Here is a 12,500-nt window from a genome sequence, read left to right as displayed (position 1 = left end):
ATGAGTCCTTGATACTTAGTCGTTTTTGGCAAAATTTCTGACTTTTTGAAAATTTCACAATTTTGTGAAAACTTCCACAAAATGAGGTTCTAGTATGTTAGAGGGCATCCCAGGAGGGCTCCAAAAGTGTGGGTAAAATATATATCCCACAGGGGGAAAATTGAAAAAAAGTTGAAAAAAAAAATTTTTGGGGACTTAGAAAATTTTCACACATGTGTCAGACTTCCAGAGAGGGGAGCATGTCAGTGCGCGCATCCGATTTCAGTTCCAGAGCGATTCGCGCGATGAGTCCTTGATACTTAGTCGTTTTTGCAAAATTTCTGACTTTTTGGAAAATTTCACAATTTTGTGAAAACTTCCACAAAATGAGGTTCTAGTATGTTAGAGGGCATCCCAGGAGGGCTCCAAAAGTGTGGGTAAAATATATATCCCACAGGGGGAAAATTGAAAAAAAGTTGAAAAAAAAAATTTTTGGGGACTTAGAAAATTTTTCAACTTTTGTCAGACTTCCAGACAGGGGAGCATGTCAGTGCGCGCATCCGATTTCAGTTCCAGAGCGATTCGCGCGATGAGTCCTTGATACTTAGTCGTTTTTGCAAAATTTCTGACTTTTTGGAAAATTTCACAATTTTGTGAAAACTTCCACAAAATGAGGTTCTAGTATGTTAGAGGGCATCCCAGGAGGGCTCCAAAAGTGTGGGTAAAATATATATCCCACAGGGGGAAAATTGAAAAAAAGTTGAAAAAAAAAATTTTTGGGGACTTAGAAAATTTTTCAACTTTTGTCAGACTTCCAGACAGGGGAGCGTGTCAGTGCGCGCATCCGATTTCAGTTCCAGAGCGATTCGCGCGATGAGTCCTTGATACTTAGTCGTTTTTGCAAAATTTCTGACTTTTTGGAAAATTTCACAATTTTGTGAAAACTTCCACAAAATGAGGTTCTAGTATGTTAGAGGGCATCCCAGGAGGGCTCCAAAAGTGTGGGTAAAATATATATCCCACAGGGGGAAAATTGAAAAAAAGTTGAAAAAAAAAATTTTTGGGGACTTAGAAAATTTTTCAACTTTTGTCAGACTTCCAGACAGGGGAGCGGGTCAGTGCGCGCATCCGATTTCAGTTCCAGAGCGATTCGCGCGATGAGTCCTTGATACTTAGTCGTTTTTGGCAAAATTTCTGACTTTTTGAAAATTTCACAATTTTGTGAAAACTTCCACAAAATGAGGTTCTAGTATGTTAGAGGGCATCCCAGGAGGGCTCCAAAAGTGTGGGTAAAATATATATCCCACAGGGGGAAAATTGAAAAAAAGTTGAAAAAAAAAATTTTTGGGGACTTAGAAAATTTTTCAACTTTTGTCAGACTTCCAGACAGGGGAGCGTGTCAGTGCGCGCATCCGATTTCAGTTCCAGAGCGATTCGCGCGATGAGTCCTTGATACTTAGTCGTTTTTGGCAAAATTTCTGACTTTTTGAAAATTTCACAATTTTGTGAAAACTTCCACAAAATGAGGTTCTAGTATGTTAGAGGGCATCCCAGGAGGGCTCCAAAAGTGTGGGTAAAATATATATCCCACAGGGGGAAAATTGAAAAAAAGTTGAAAAAAAAAATTTTTGGGGACTTAGAAAATTTTCACACATGTGTCAGACTTCCAGAGAGGGGAGCATGTCAGTGCGCGCATCCGATTTCAGTTCCAGAGCGATTCGCGCGATGAGTCCTTGATACTTAGTCGTTTTTGGCAAAATTTCTGACTTTTTGAAAATTTCACAATTTTGTGAAAACTTCCACAAAATGAGGTTCTAGTATGTTAGAGGGCATCCCAGGAGGGCTCCAAAAGTGTGGGTAAAATATATATCCCACAGGGGGAAAATTGAAAAAAAGTTGAAAAAAAAAATTTTTGGGGACTTAGAAAATTTTTCAACTTGTGTCAGACTTCCAGAGAGGGGAGCATGTCAGTGCGCGCATCCGATTTCAGTTCCAGAGCGATTCGCGCGATGAGTCCTTGATACTTAGTCGTTTTTGCAAAATTTCTGACTTTTTGGAAAATTTCACAATTTTGTGAAAACTTCCACAAAATGAGGTTCTAGTATGTTAGAGGGCATCCCAGGAGGGCTCCAAAAGTGTGGGTAAAATATATATCCCACAGGGGGAAAATTGAAAAAAAGTTGAAAAAAAAAATTTTTGGGGACTTAGAAAATTTTCACACATGTGTCAGACTTCCAGAGAGGGGAGCATGTCAGTGCGCGCATCCGATTTCAGTTCCAGAGCGATTCGCGCGATGAGTCCTTGATACTTAGTCGTTTTTGCAAAATTTCTGACTTTTTGGAAAATTTCACAATTTTGTGAAAACTTCCACAAAATGAGGTTCTAGTATGTTAGAGGGCATCCCAGGAGGGCTCCAAAAGTGTGGGTAAAATATATATCCCACAGGGGGAAAATTGAAAAAAAGTTGAAAAAAAAAATTTTTGGGGACTTAGAAAATTTTTCAACTTTTGTCAGACTTCCAGACAGGGGAGCGTGTCAGTGCGCGCATCCGATTTCAGTTCCAGAGCGATTCGCGCGATGAGTCCTTGATACTTAGTCGTTTTTGGCAAAATTTCTGACTTTTTGAAAATTTCACAATTTTGTGAAAACTTCCACAAAATGAGGTTCTAGTATGTTAGAGGGCATCCCAGGAGGGCTCCAAAAGTGTGGGTAAAATATATATCCCACAGGGGGAAAATTGAAAAAAAGTTGAAAAAAAAAATTTTTGGGGACTTAGAAAATTTTCACACATGTGTCAGACTTCCAGAGAGGGGAGCATGTCAGTGCGCGCATCCGATTTCAGTTCCAGAGCGATTCGCGCGATGAGTCCTTGATACTTAGTCGTTTTTGCAAAATTTCTGACTTTTTGGAAAATTTCACAATTTTGTGAAAACTTCCACAAAATGAGGTTCTAGTATGTTAGAGGGCATCCCAGGAGGGCTCCAAAAGTGTGGGTAAAATATATATCCCACAGGGGGAAAATTGAAAAAAAGTTGAAAAAAAAAATTTTTGGGGACTTAGAAAATTTTCACACATGTGTCAGACTTCCAGAGAGGGGAGCATGTCAGTGCGCGCATCCGATTTCAGTTCCAGAGCGATTCGCGCGATGAGTCCTTGATACTTAGTCGTTTTTGCAAAATTTCTGACTTTTTGGAAAATTTCACAATTTTGTGAAAACTTCCACAAAATGAGGTTCTAGTATGTTAGAGGGCATCCCAGGAGGGCTCCAAAAGTGTGGGTAAAATATATATCCCACAGGGGGAAAATTGAAAAAAAGTTGAAAAAAAAAATTTTTGGGGACTTAGAAAATTTTCACACATGTGTCAGACTTCCAGAGAGGGGAGCATGTCAGTGCGCGCATCCGATTTCAGTTCCAGAGCGATTCGCGCGATGAGTCCTTGATACTTAGTCGTTTTTGCAAAATTTCTGACTTTTTGGAAAATTTCACAATTTTGTGAAAACTTCCACAAAATGAGGTTCTAGTATGTTAGAGGGCATCCCAGGAGGGCTCCAAAAGTGTGGGTAAAATATATATCCCACAGGGGGAAAATTGAAAAAAAGTTGAAAAAAAAAATTTTTGGGGACTTAGAAAATTTTCACACATGTGTCAGACTTCCAGAGAGGGGAGCATGTCAGTGCGCGCATCCGATTTCAGTTCCAGAGCGATTCGCGCGATGAGTCCTTGATACTTAGTCGTTTTTGGCAAAATTTCTGACTTTTTGAAAATTTCACAATTTTGTGAAAACTTCCACAAAATGAGGTTCTAGTATGTTAGAGGGCATCCCAGGAGGGCTCCAAAAGTGTGGGTAAAATATATATCCCACAGGGGGAAAATTGAAAAAAAGTTGAAAAAAAAAATTTTTGGGGACTTAGAAAATTTTTCAACTTTTGTCAGACTTCCAGACAGGGGAGCGTGTCAGTGCGCGCATCCGATTTCAGTTCCAGAGCGATTCGCGCGATGAGTCCTTGATACTTAGTCGTTTTTGGCAAAATTTCTGACTTTTTGAAAATTTCACAATTTTGTGAAAACTTCCACAAAATGAGGTTCTAGTATGTTAGAGGGCATCCCAGGAGGGCTCCAAAAGTGTGGGTAAAATATATATCCCACAGGGGGAAAATTGAAAAAAAGTTGAAAAAAAAAATTTTTGGGGACTTAGAAAATTTTCACACATGTGTCAGACTTCCAGAGAGGGGAGCATGTCAGTGCGCGCATCCGATTTCAGTTCCAGAGCGATTCGCGCGATGAGTCCTTGATACTTAGTCGTTTTTGCAAAATTTCTGACTTTTTGGAAAATTTCACAATTTTGTGAAAACTTCCACAAAATGAGGTTCTAGTATGTTAGAGGGCATCCCAGGAGGGCTCCAAAAGTGTGGGTAAAATATATATCCCACAGGGGGAAAATTGAAAAAAAGTTGAAAAAAAAAATTTTTGGGGACTTAGAAAATTTTTCAACTTTTGTCAGACTTCCAGACAGGGGAGCGTGTCAGTGCGCGCATCCGATTTCAGTTCCAGAGCGATTCGCGCGATGAGTCCTTGATACTTAGTCGTTTTTGGCAAAATTTCTGACTTTTTGAAAATTTCACAATTTTGTGAAAACTTCCACAAAATGAGGTTCTAGTATGTTAGAGGGCATCCCAGGAGGGCTCCAAAAGTGTGGGTAAAATATATATCCCACAGGGGGAAAATTGAAAAAAAGTTGAAAAAAAAAATTTTTGGGGACTTAGAAAATTTTTCAACTTTTGTCAGACTTCCAGACAGGGGAGCGTGTCAGTGCGCGCATCCGATTTCAGTTCCAGAGCGATTCGCGCGATGAGTCCTTGATACTTAGTCGTTTTTGGCAAAATTTCTGACTTTTTGAAAATTTCACAATTTTGTGAAAACTTCCACAAAATGAGGTTCTAGTATGTTAGAGGGCATCCCAGGAGGGCTCCAAAAGTGTGGGTAAAATATATATCCCACAGGGGGAAAATTGAAAAAAAGTTGAAAAAAAAAATTTTTGGGGACTTAGAAAATTTTTCAACTTGTGTCAGACTTCCAGAGAGGGGAGCATGTCAGTGCGCGCATCCGATTTCAGTTCCAGAGCGATTCGCGCGATGAGTCCTTGATACTTAGTCGTTTTTGCAAAATTTCTGACTTTTTGGAAAATTTCACAATTTTGTGAAAACTTCCACAAAATGAGGTTCTAGTATGTTAGAGGGCATCCCAGGAGGGCTCCAAAAGTGTGGGTAAAATATATATCCCACAGGGGGAAAATTGAAAAAAAGTTGAAAAAAAAAATTTTTGGGGACTTAGAAAATTTTCACACATGTGTCAGACTTCCAGAGAGGGGAGCATGTCAGTGCGCGCATCCGATTTCAGTTCCAGAGCGATTCGCGCGATGAGTCCTTGATACTTAGTCGTTTTTGCAAAATTTCTGACTTTTTGGAAAATTTCACAATTTTGTGAAAACTTCCACAAAATGAGGTTCTAGTATGTTAGAGGGCATCCCAGGAGGGCTCCAAAAGTGTGGGTAAAATATATATCCCACAGGGGGAAAATTGAAAAAAAGTTGAAAAAAAAAATTTTTGGGGACTTAGAAAATTTTTCAACTTTTGTCAGACTTCCAGACAGGGGAGCGTGTCAGTGCGCGCATCCGATTTCAGTTCCAGAGCGATTCGCGCGATGAGTCCTTGATACTTAGTCGTTTTTGGCAAAATTTCTGACTTTTTGAAAATTTCACAATTTTGTGAAAACTTCCACAAAATGAGGTTCTAGTATGTTAGAGGGCATCCCAGGAGGGCTCCAAAAGTGTGGGTAAAATATATATCCCACAGGGGGAAAATTGAAAAAAAGTTGAAAAAAAAAATTTTTGGGGACTTAGAAAATTTTCACACATGTGTCAGACTTCCAGAGAGGGGAGCATGTCAGTGCGCGCATCCGATTTCAGTTCCAGAGCGATTCGCGCGATGAGTCCTTGATACTTAGTCGTTTTTGCAAAATTTCTGACTTTTTGGAAAATTTCACAATTTTGTGAAAACTTCCACAAAATGAGGTTCTAGTATGTTAGAGGGCATCCCAGGAGGGCTCCAAAAGTGTGGGTAAAATATATATCCCACAGGGGGAAAATTGAAAAAAAGTTGAAAAAAAAAATTTTTGGGGACTTAGAAAATTTTTCAACTTTTGTCAGACTTCCAGACAGGGGAGCGTGTCAGTGCGCGCATCCGATTTCAGTTCCAGAGCGATTCGCGCGATGAGTCCTTGATACTTAGTCGTTTTTGGCAAAATTTCTGACTTTTTGAAAATTTCACAATTTTGTGAAAACTTCCACAAAATGAGGTTCTAGTATGTTAGAGGGCATCCCAGGAGGGCTCCAAAAGTGTGGGTAAAATATATATCCCACAGGGGGAAAATTGAAAAAAAGTTGAAAAAAAAAATTTTTGGGGACTTAGAAAATTTTCACACATGTGTCAGACTTCCAGAGAGGGGAGCATGTCAGTGCGCGCATCCGATTTCAGTTCCAGAGCGATTCGCGCGATGAGTCCTTGATACTTAGTCGTTTTTGCAAAATTTCTGACTTTTTGGAAAATTTCACAATTTTGTGAAAACTTCCACAAAATGAGGTTCTAGTATGTTAGAGGGCATCCCAGGAGGGCTCCAAAAGTGTGGGTAAAATATATATCCCACAGGGGGAAAATTGAAAAAAAGTTGAAAAAAAAAATTTTTGGGGACTTAGAAAATTTTTCAACTTTTGTCAGACTTCCAGACAGGGGAGCGTGTCAGTGCGCGCATCCGATTTCAGTTCCAGAGCGATTCGCGCGATGAGTCCTTGATACTTAGTCGTTTTTGCAAAATTTCTGACTTTTTGGAAAATTTCACAATTTTGTGAAAACTTCCACAAAATGAGGTTCTAGTATGTTAGAGGGCATCCCAGGAGGGCTCCAAAAGTGTGGGTAAAATATATATCCCACAGGGGGAAAATTGAAAAAAAGTTGAAAAAAAAAATTTTTGGGGACTTAGAAAATTTTCACACATGTGTCAGACTTCCAGAGAGGGGAGCATGTCAGTGCGCGCATCCGATTTCAGTTCCAGAGCGATTCGCGCGATGAGTCCTTGATACTTAGTCGTTTTTGCAAAATTTCTGACTTTTTGGAAAATTTCACAATTTTGTGAAAACTTCCACAAAATGAGGTTCTAGTATGTTAGAGGGCATCCCAGGAGGGCTCCAAAAGTGTGGGTAAAATATATATCCCACAGGGGGAAAATTGAAAAAAAGTTGAAAAAAAAAATTTTTGGGGACTTAGAAAATTTTTCAACTTTTGTCAGACTTCCAGACAGGGGAGCGTGTCAGTGCGCGCATCCGATTTCAGTTCCAGAGCGATTCGCGCGATGAGTCCTTGATACTTAGTCGTTTTTGCAAAATTTCTGACTTTTTGGAAAATTTCACAATTTTGTGAAAACTTCCACAAAATGAGGTTCTAGTATGTTAGAGGGCATCCCAGGAGGGCTCCAAAAGTGTGGGTAAAATATATATCCCACAGGGGGAAAATTGAAAAAAAGTTGAAAAAAAAAATTTTTGGGGACTTAGAAAATTTTTCAACTTTTGTCAGACTTCCAGACAGGGGAGCGGGTCAGTGCGCGCATCCGATTTCAGTTCCAGAGCGATTCGCGCGATGAGTCCTTGATACTTAGTCGTTTTTGGCAAAATTTCTGACTTTTTGAAAATTTCACAATTTTGTGAAAACTTCCACAAAATGAGGTTCTAGTATGTTAGAGGGCATCCCAGGAGGGCTCCAAAAGTGTGGGTAAAATATATATCCCACAGGGGGAAAATTGAAAAAAAGTTGAAAAAAAAAATTTTTGGGGACTTAGAAAATTTTTCAACTTTTGTCAGACTTCCAGACAGGGGAGCGTGTCAGTGCGCGCATCCGATTTCAGTTCCAGAGCGATTCGCGCGATGAGTCCTTGATACTTAGTCGTTTTTGGCAAAATTTCTGACTTTTTGAAAATTTCACAATTTTGTGAAAACTTCCACAAAATGAGGTTCTAGTATGTTAGAGGGCATCCCAGGAGGGCTCCAAAAGTGTGGGTAAAATATATATCCCACAGGGGGAAAATTGAAAAAAAGTTGAAAAAAAAAATTTTTGGGGACTTAGAAAATTTTCACACATGTGTCAGACTTCCAGAGAGGGGAGCATGTCAGTGCGCGCATCCGATTTCAGTTCCAGAGCGATTCGCGCGATGAGTCCTTGATACTTAGTCGTTTTTGGCAAAATTTCTGACTTTTTGAAAATTTCACAATTTTGTGAAAACTTCCACAAAATGAGGTTCTAGTATGTTAGAGGGCATCCCAGGAGGGCTCCAAAAGTGTGGGTAAAATATATATCCCACAGGGGGAAAATTGAAAAAAAGTTGAAAAAAAAAATTTTTGGGGACTTAGAAAATTTTTCAACTTGTGTCAGACTTCCAGAGAGGGGAGCATGTCAGTGCGCGCATCCGATTTCAGTTCCAGAGCGATTCGCGCGATGAGTCCTTGATACTTAGTCGTTTTTGCAAAATTTCTGACTTTTTGGAAAATTTCACAATTTTGTGAAAACTTCCACAAAATGAGGTTCTAGTATGTTAGAGGGCATCCCAGGAGGGCTCCAAAAGTGTGGGTAAAATATATATCCCACAGGGGGAAAATTGAAAAAAAGTTGAAAAAAAAAATTTTTGGGGACTTAGAAAATTTTCACACATGTGTCAGACTTCCAGAGAGGGGAGCATGTCAGTGCGCGCATCCGATTTCAGTTCCAGAGCGATTCGCGCGATGAGTCCTTGATACTTAGTCGTTTTTGCAAAATTTCTGACTTTTTGGAAAATTTCACAATTTTGTGAAAACTTCCACAAAATGAGGTTCTAGTATGTTAGAGGGCATCCCAGGAGGGCTCCAAAAGTGTGGGTAAAATATATATCCCACAGGGGGAAAATTGAAAAAAAGTTGAAAAAAAAAATTTTTGGGGACTTAGAAAATTTTTCAACTTTTGTCAGACTTCCAGACAGGGGAGCGTGTCAGTGCGCGCATCCGATTTCAGTTCCAGAGCGATTCGCGCGATGAGTCCTTGATACTTAGTCGTTTTTGGCAAAATTTCTGACTTTTTGAAAATTTCACAATTTTGTGAAAACTTCCACAAAATGAGGTTCTAGTATGTTAGAGGGCATCCCAGGAGGGCTCCAAAAGTGTGGGTAAAATATATATCCCACAGGGGGAAAATTGAAAAAAAGTTGAAAAAAAAAATTTTTGGGGACTTAGAAAATTTTCACACATGTGTCAGACTTCCAGAGAGGGGAGCATGTCAGTGCGCGCATCCGATTTCAGTTCCAGAGCGATTCGCGCGATGAGTCCTTGATACTTAGTCGTTTTTGCAAAATTTCTGACTTTTTGGAAAATTTCACAATTTTGTGAAAACTTCCACAAAATGAGGTTCTAGTATGTTAGAGGGCATCCCAGGAGGGCTCCAAAAGTGTGGGTAAAATATATATCCCACAGGGGGAAAATTGAAAAAAAGTTGAAAAAAAAAATTTTTGGGGACTTAGAAAATTTTCACACATGTGTCAGACTTCCAGAGAGGGGAGCATGTCAGTGCGCGCATCCGATTTCAGTTCCAGAGCGATTCGCGCGATGAGTCCTTGATACTTAGTCGTTTTTGCAAAATTTCTGACTTTTTGGAAAATTTCACAATTTTGTGAAAACTTCCACAAAATGAGGTTCTAGTATGTTAGAGGGCATCCCAGGAGGGCTCCAAAAGTGTGGGTAAAATATATATCCCACAGGGGGAAAATTGAAAAAAAGTTGAAAAAAAAAATTTTTGGGGACTTAGAAAATTTTCACACATGTGTCAGACTTCCAGAGAGGGGAGCATGTCAGTGCGCGCATCCGATTTCAGTTCCAGAGCGATTCGCGCGATGAGTCCTTGATACTTAGTCGTTTTTGCAAAATTTCTGACTTTTTGGAAAATTTCACAATTTTGTGAAAACTTCCACAAAATGAGGTTCTAGTATGTTAGAGGGCATCCCAGGAGGGCTCCAAAAGTGTGGGTAAAATATATATCCCACAGGGGGAAAATTGAAAAAAAGTTGAAAAAAAAAATTTTTGGGGACTTAGAAAATTTTCACACATGTGTCAGACTTCCAGAGAGGGGAGCATGTCAGTGCGCGCATCCGATTTCAGTTCCAGAGCGATTCGCGCGATGAGTCCTTGATACTTAGTCGTTTTTGGCAAAATTTCTGACTTTTTGAAAATTTCACAATTTTGTGAAAACTTCCACAAAATGAGGTTCTAGTATGTTAGAGGGCATCCCAGGAGGGCTCCAAAAGTGTGGGTAAAATATATATCCCACAGGGGGAAAATTGAAAAAAAGTTGAAAAAAAAAATTTTTGGGGACTTAGAAAATTTTTCAACTTTTGTCAGACTTCCAGACAGGGGAGCGTGTCAGTGCGCGCATCCGATTTCAGTTCCAGAGCGATTCGCGCGATGAGTCCTTGATACTTAGTCGTTTTTGGCAAAATTTCTGACTTTTTGAAAATTTCACAATTTTGTGAAAACTTCCACAAAATGAGGTTCTAGTATGTTAGAGGGCATCCCAGGAGGGCTCCAAAAGTGTGGGTAAAATATATATCCCACAGGGGGAAAATTGAAAAAAAGTTGAAAAAAAAAATTTTTGGGGACTTAGAAAATTTTCACACATGTGTCAGACTTCCAGAGAGGGGAGCATGTCAGTGCGCGCATCCGATTTCAGTTCCAGAGCGATTCGCGCGATGAGTCCTTGATACTTAGTCGTTTTTGCAAAATTTCTGACTTTTTGGAAAATTTCACAATTTTGTGAAAACTTCCACAAAATGAGGTTCTAGTATGTTAGAGGGCATCCCAGGAGGGCTCCAAAAGTGTGGGTAAAATATATATCCCACAGGGGGAAAATTGAAAAAAAGTTGAAAAAAAAAATTTTTGGGGACTTAGAAAATTTTTCAACTTTTGTCAGACTTCCAGACAGGGGAGCGTGTCAGTGCGCGCATCCGATTTCAGTTCCAGAGCGATTCGCGCGATGAGTCCTTGATACTTAGTCGTTTTTGGCAAAATTTCTGACTTTTTGAAAATTTCACAATTTTGTGAAAACTTCCACAAAATGAGGTTCTAGTATGTTAGAGGGCATCCCAGGAGGGCTCCAAAAGTGTGGGTAAAATATATATCCCACAGGGGGAAAATTGAAAAAAAGTTGAAAAAAAAAATTTTTGGGGACTTAGAAAATTTTTCAACTTTTGTCAGACTTCCAGACAGGGGAGCGTGTCAGTGCGCGCATCCGATTTCAGTTCCAGAGCGATTCGCGCGATGAGTCCTTGATACTTAGTCGTTTTTGGCAAAATTTCTGACTTTTTGAAAATTTCACAATTTTGTGAAAACTTCCACAAAATGAGGTTCTAGTATGTTAGAGGGCATCCCAGGAGGGCTCCAAAAGTGTGGGTAAAATATATATCCCACAGGGGGAAAATTGAAAAAAAGTTGAAAAAAAAAATTTTTGGGGACTTAGAAAATTTTTCAACTTGTGTCAGACTTCCAGAGAGGGGAGCATGTCAGTGCGCGCATCCGATTTCAGTTCCAGAGCGATTCGCGCGATGAGTCCTTGATACTTAGTCGTTTTTGCAAAATTTCTGACTTTTTGGAAAATTTCACAATTTTGTGAAAACTTCCACAAAATGAGGTTCTAGTATGTTAGAGGGCATCCCAGGAGGGCTCCAAAAGTGTGGGTAAAATATATATCCCACAGGGGGAAAATTGAAAAAAAGTTGAAAAAAAAAATTTTTGGGGACTTAGAAAATTTTCACACATGTGTCAGACTTCCAGAGAGGGGAGCATGTCAGTGCGCGCATCCGATTTCAGTTCCAGAGCGATTCGCGCGATGAGTCCTTGATACTTAGTCGTTTTTGCAAAATTTCTGACTTTTTGGAAAATTTCACAATTTTGTGAAAACTTCCACAAAATGAGGTTCTAGTATGTTAGAGGGCATCCCAGGAGGGCTCCAAAAGTGTGGGTAAAATATATATCCCACAGGGGGAAAATTGAAAAAAAGTTGAAAAAAAAAATTTTTGGGGACTTAGAAAATTTTTCAACTTTTGTCAGACTTCCAGACAGGGGAGCGTGTCAGTGCGCGCATCCGATTTCAGTTCCAGAGCGATTCGCGCGATGAGTCCTTGATACTTAGTCGTTTTTGGCAAAATTTCTGACTTTTTGAAAATTTCACAATTTTGTGAAAACTTCCACAAAATGAGGTTCTAGTATGTTAGAGGGCATCCCAGGAGGGCTCCAAAAGTGTGGGTAAAATATATATCCCACAGGGGGAAAATTGAAAAAAAGTTGAAAAAAAAAATTTTTGGGGACTTAGAAAATTTTCACACATGTGTCAGACTTCCAGAGAGGGGAGCATGTCAGTGCGCGCATCCGATTTCAGTTCCAGAGCGATTCGCGCGATGA

Source organism: Phyllobates terribilis, unplaced genomic scaffold (assembly GCF_046119375.1).
Source record: "Phyllobates terribilis strain yellow unplaced genomic scaffold, ASM4611937v1 Scaffold_7788__1_contigs__length_35418, whole genome shotgun sequence".
NCBI lineage: Eukaryota > Metazoa > Chordata > Amphibia > Anura > Dendrobatidae > Phyllobates > Phyllobates terribilis.
Note: the sequence above shows the minus strand (reverse complement) of the source record.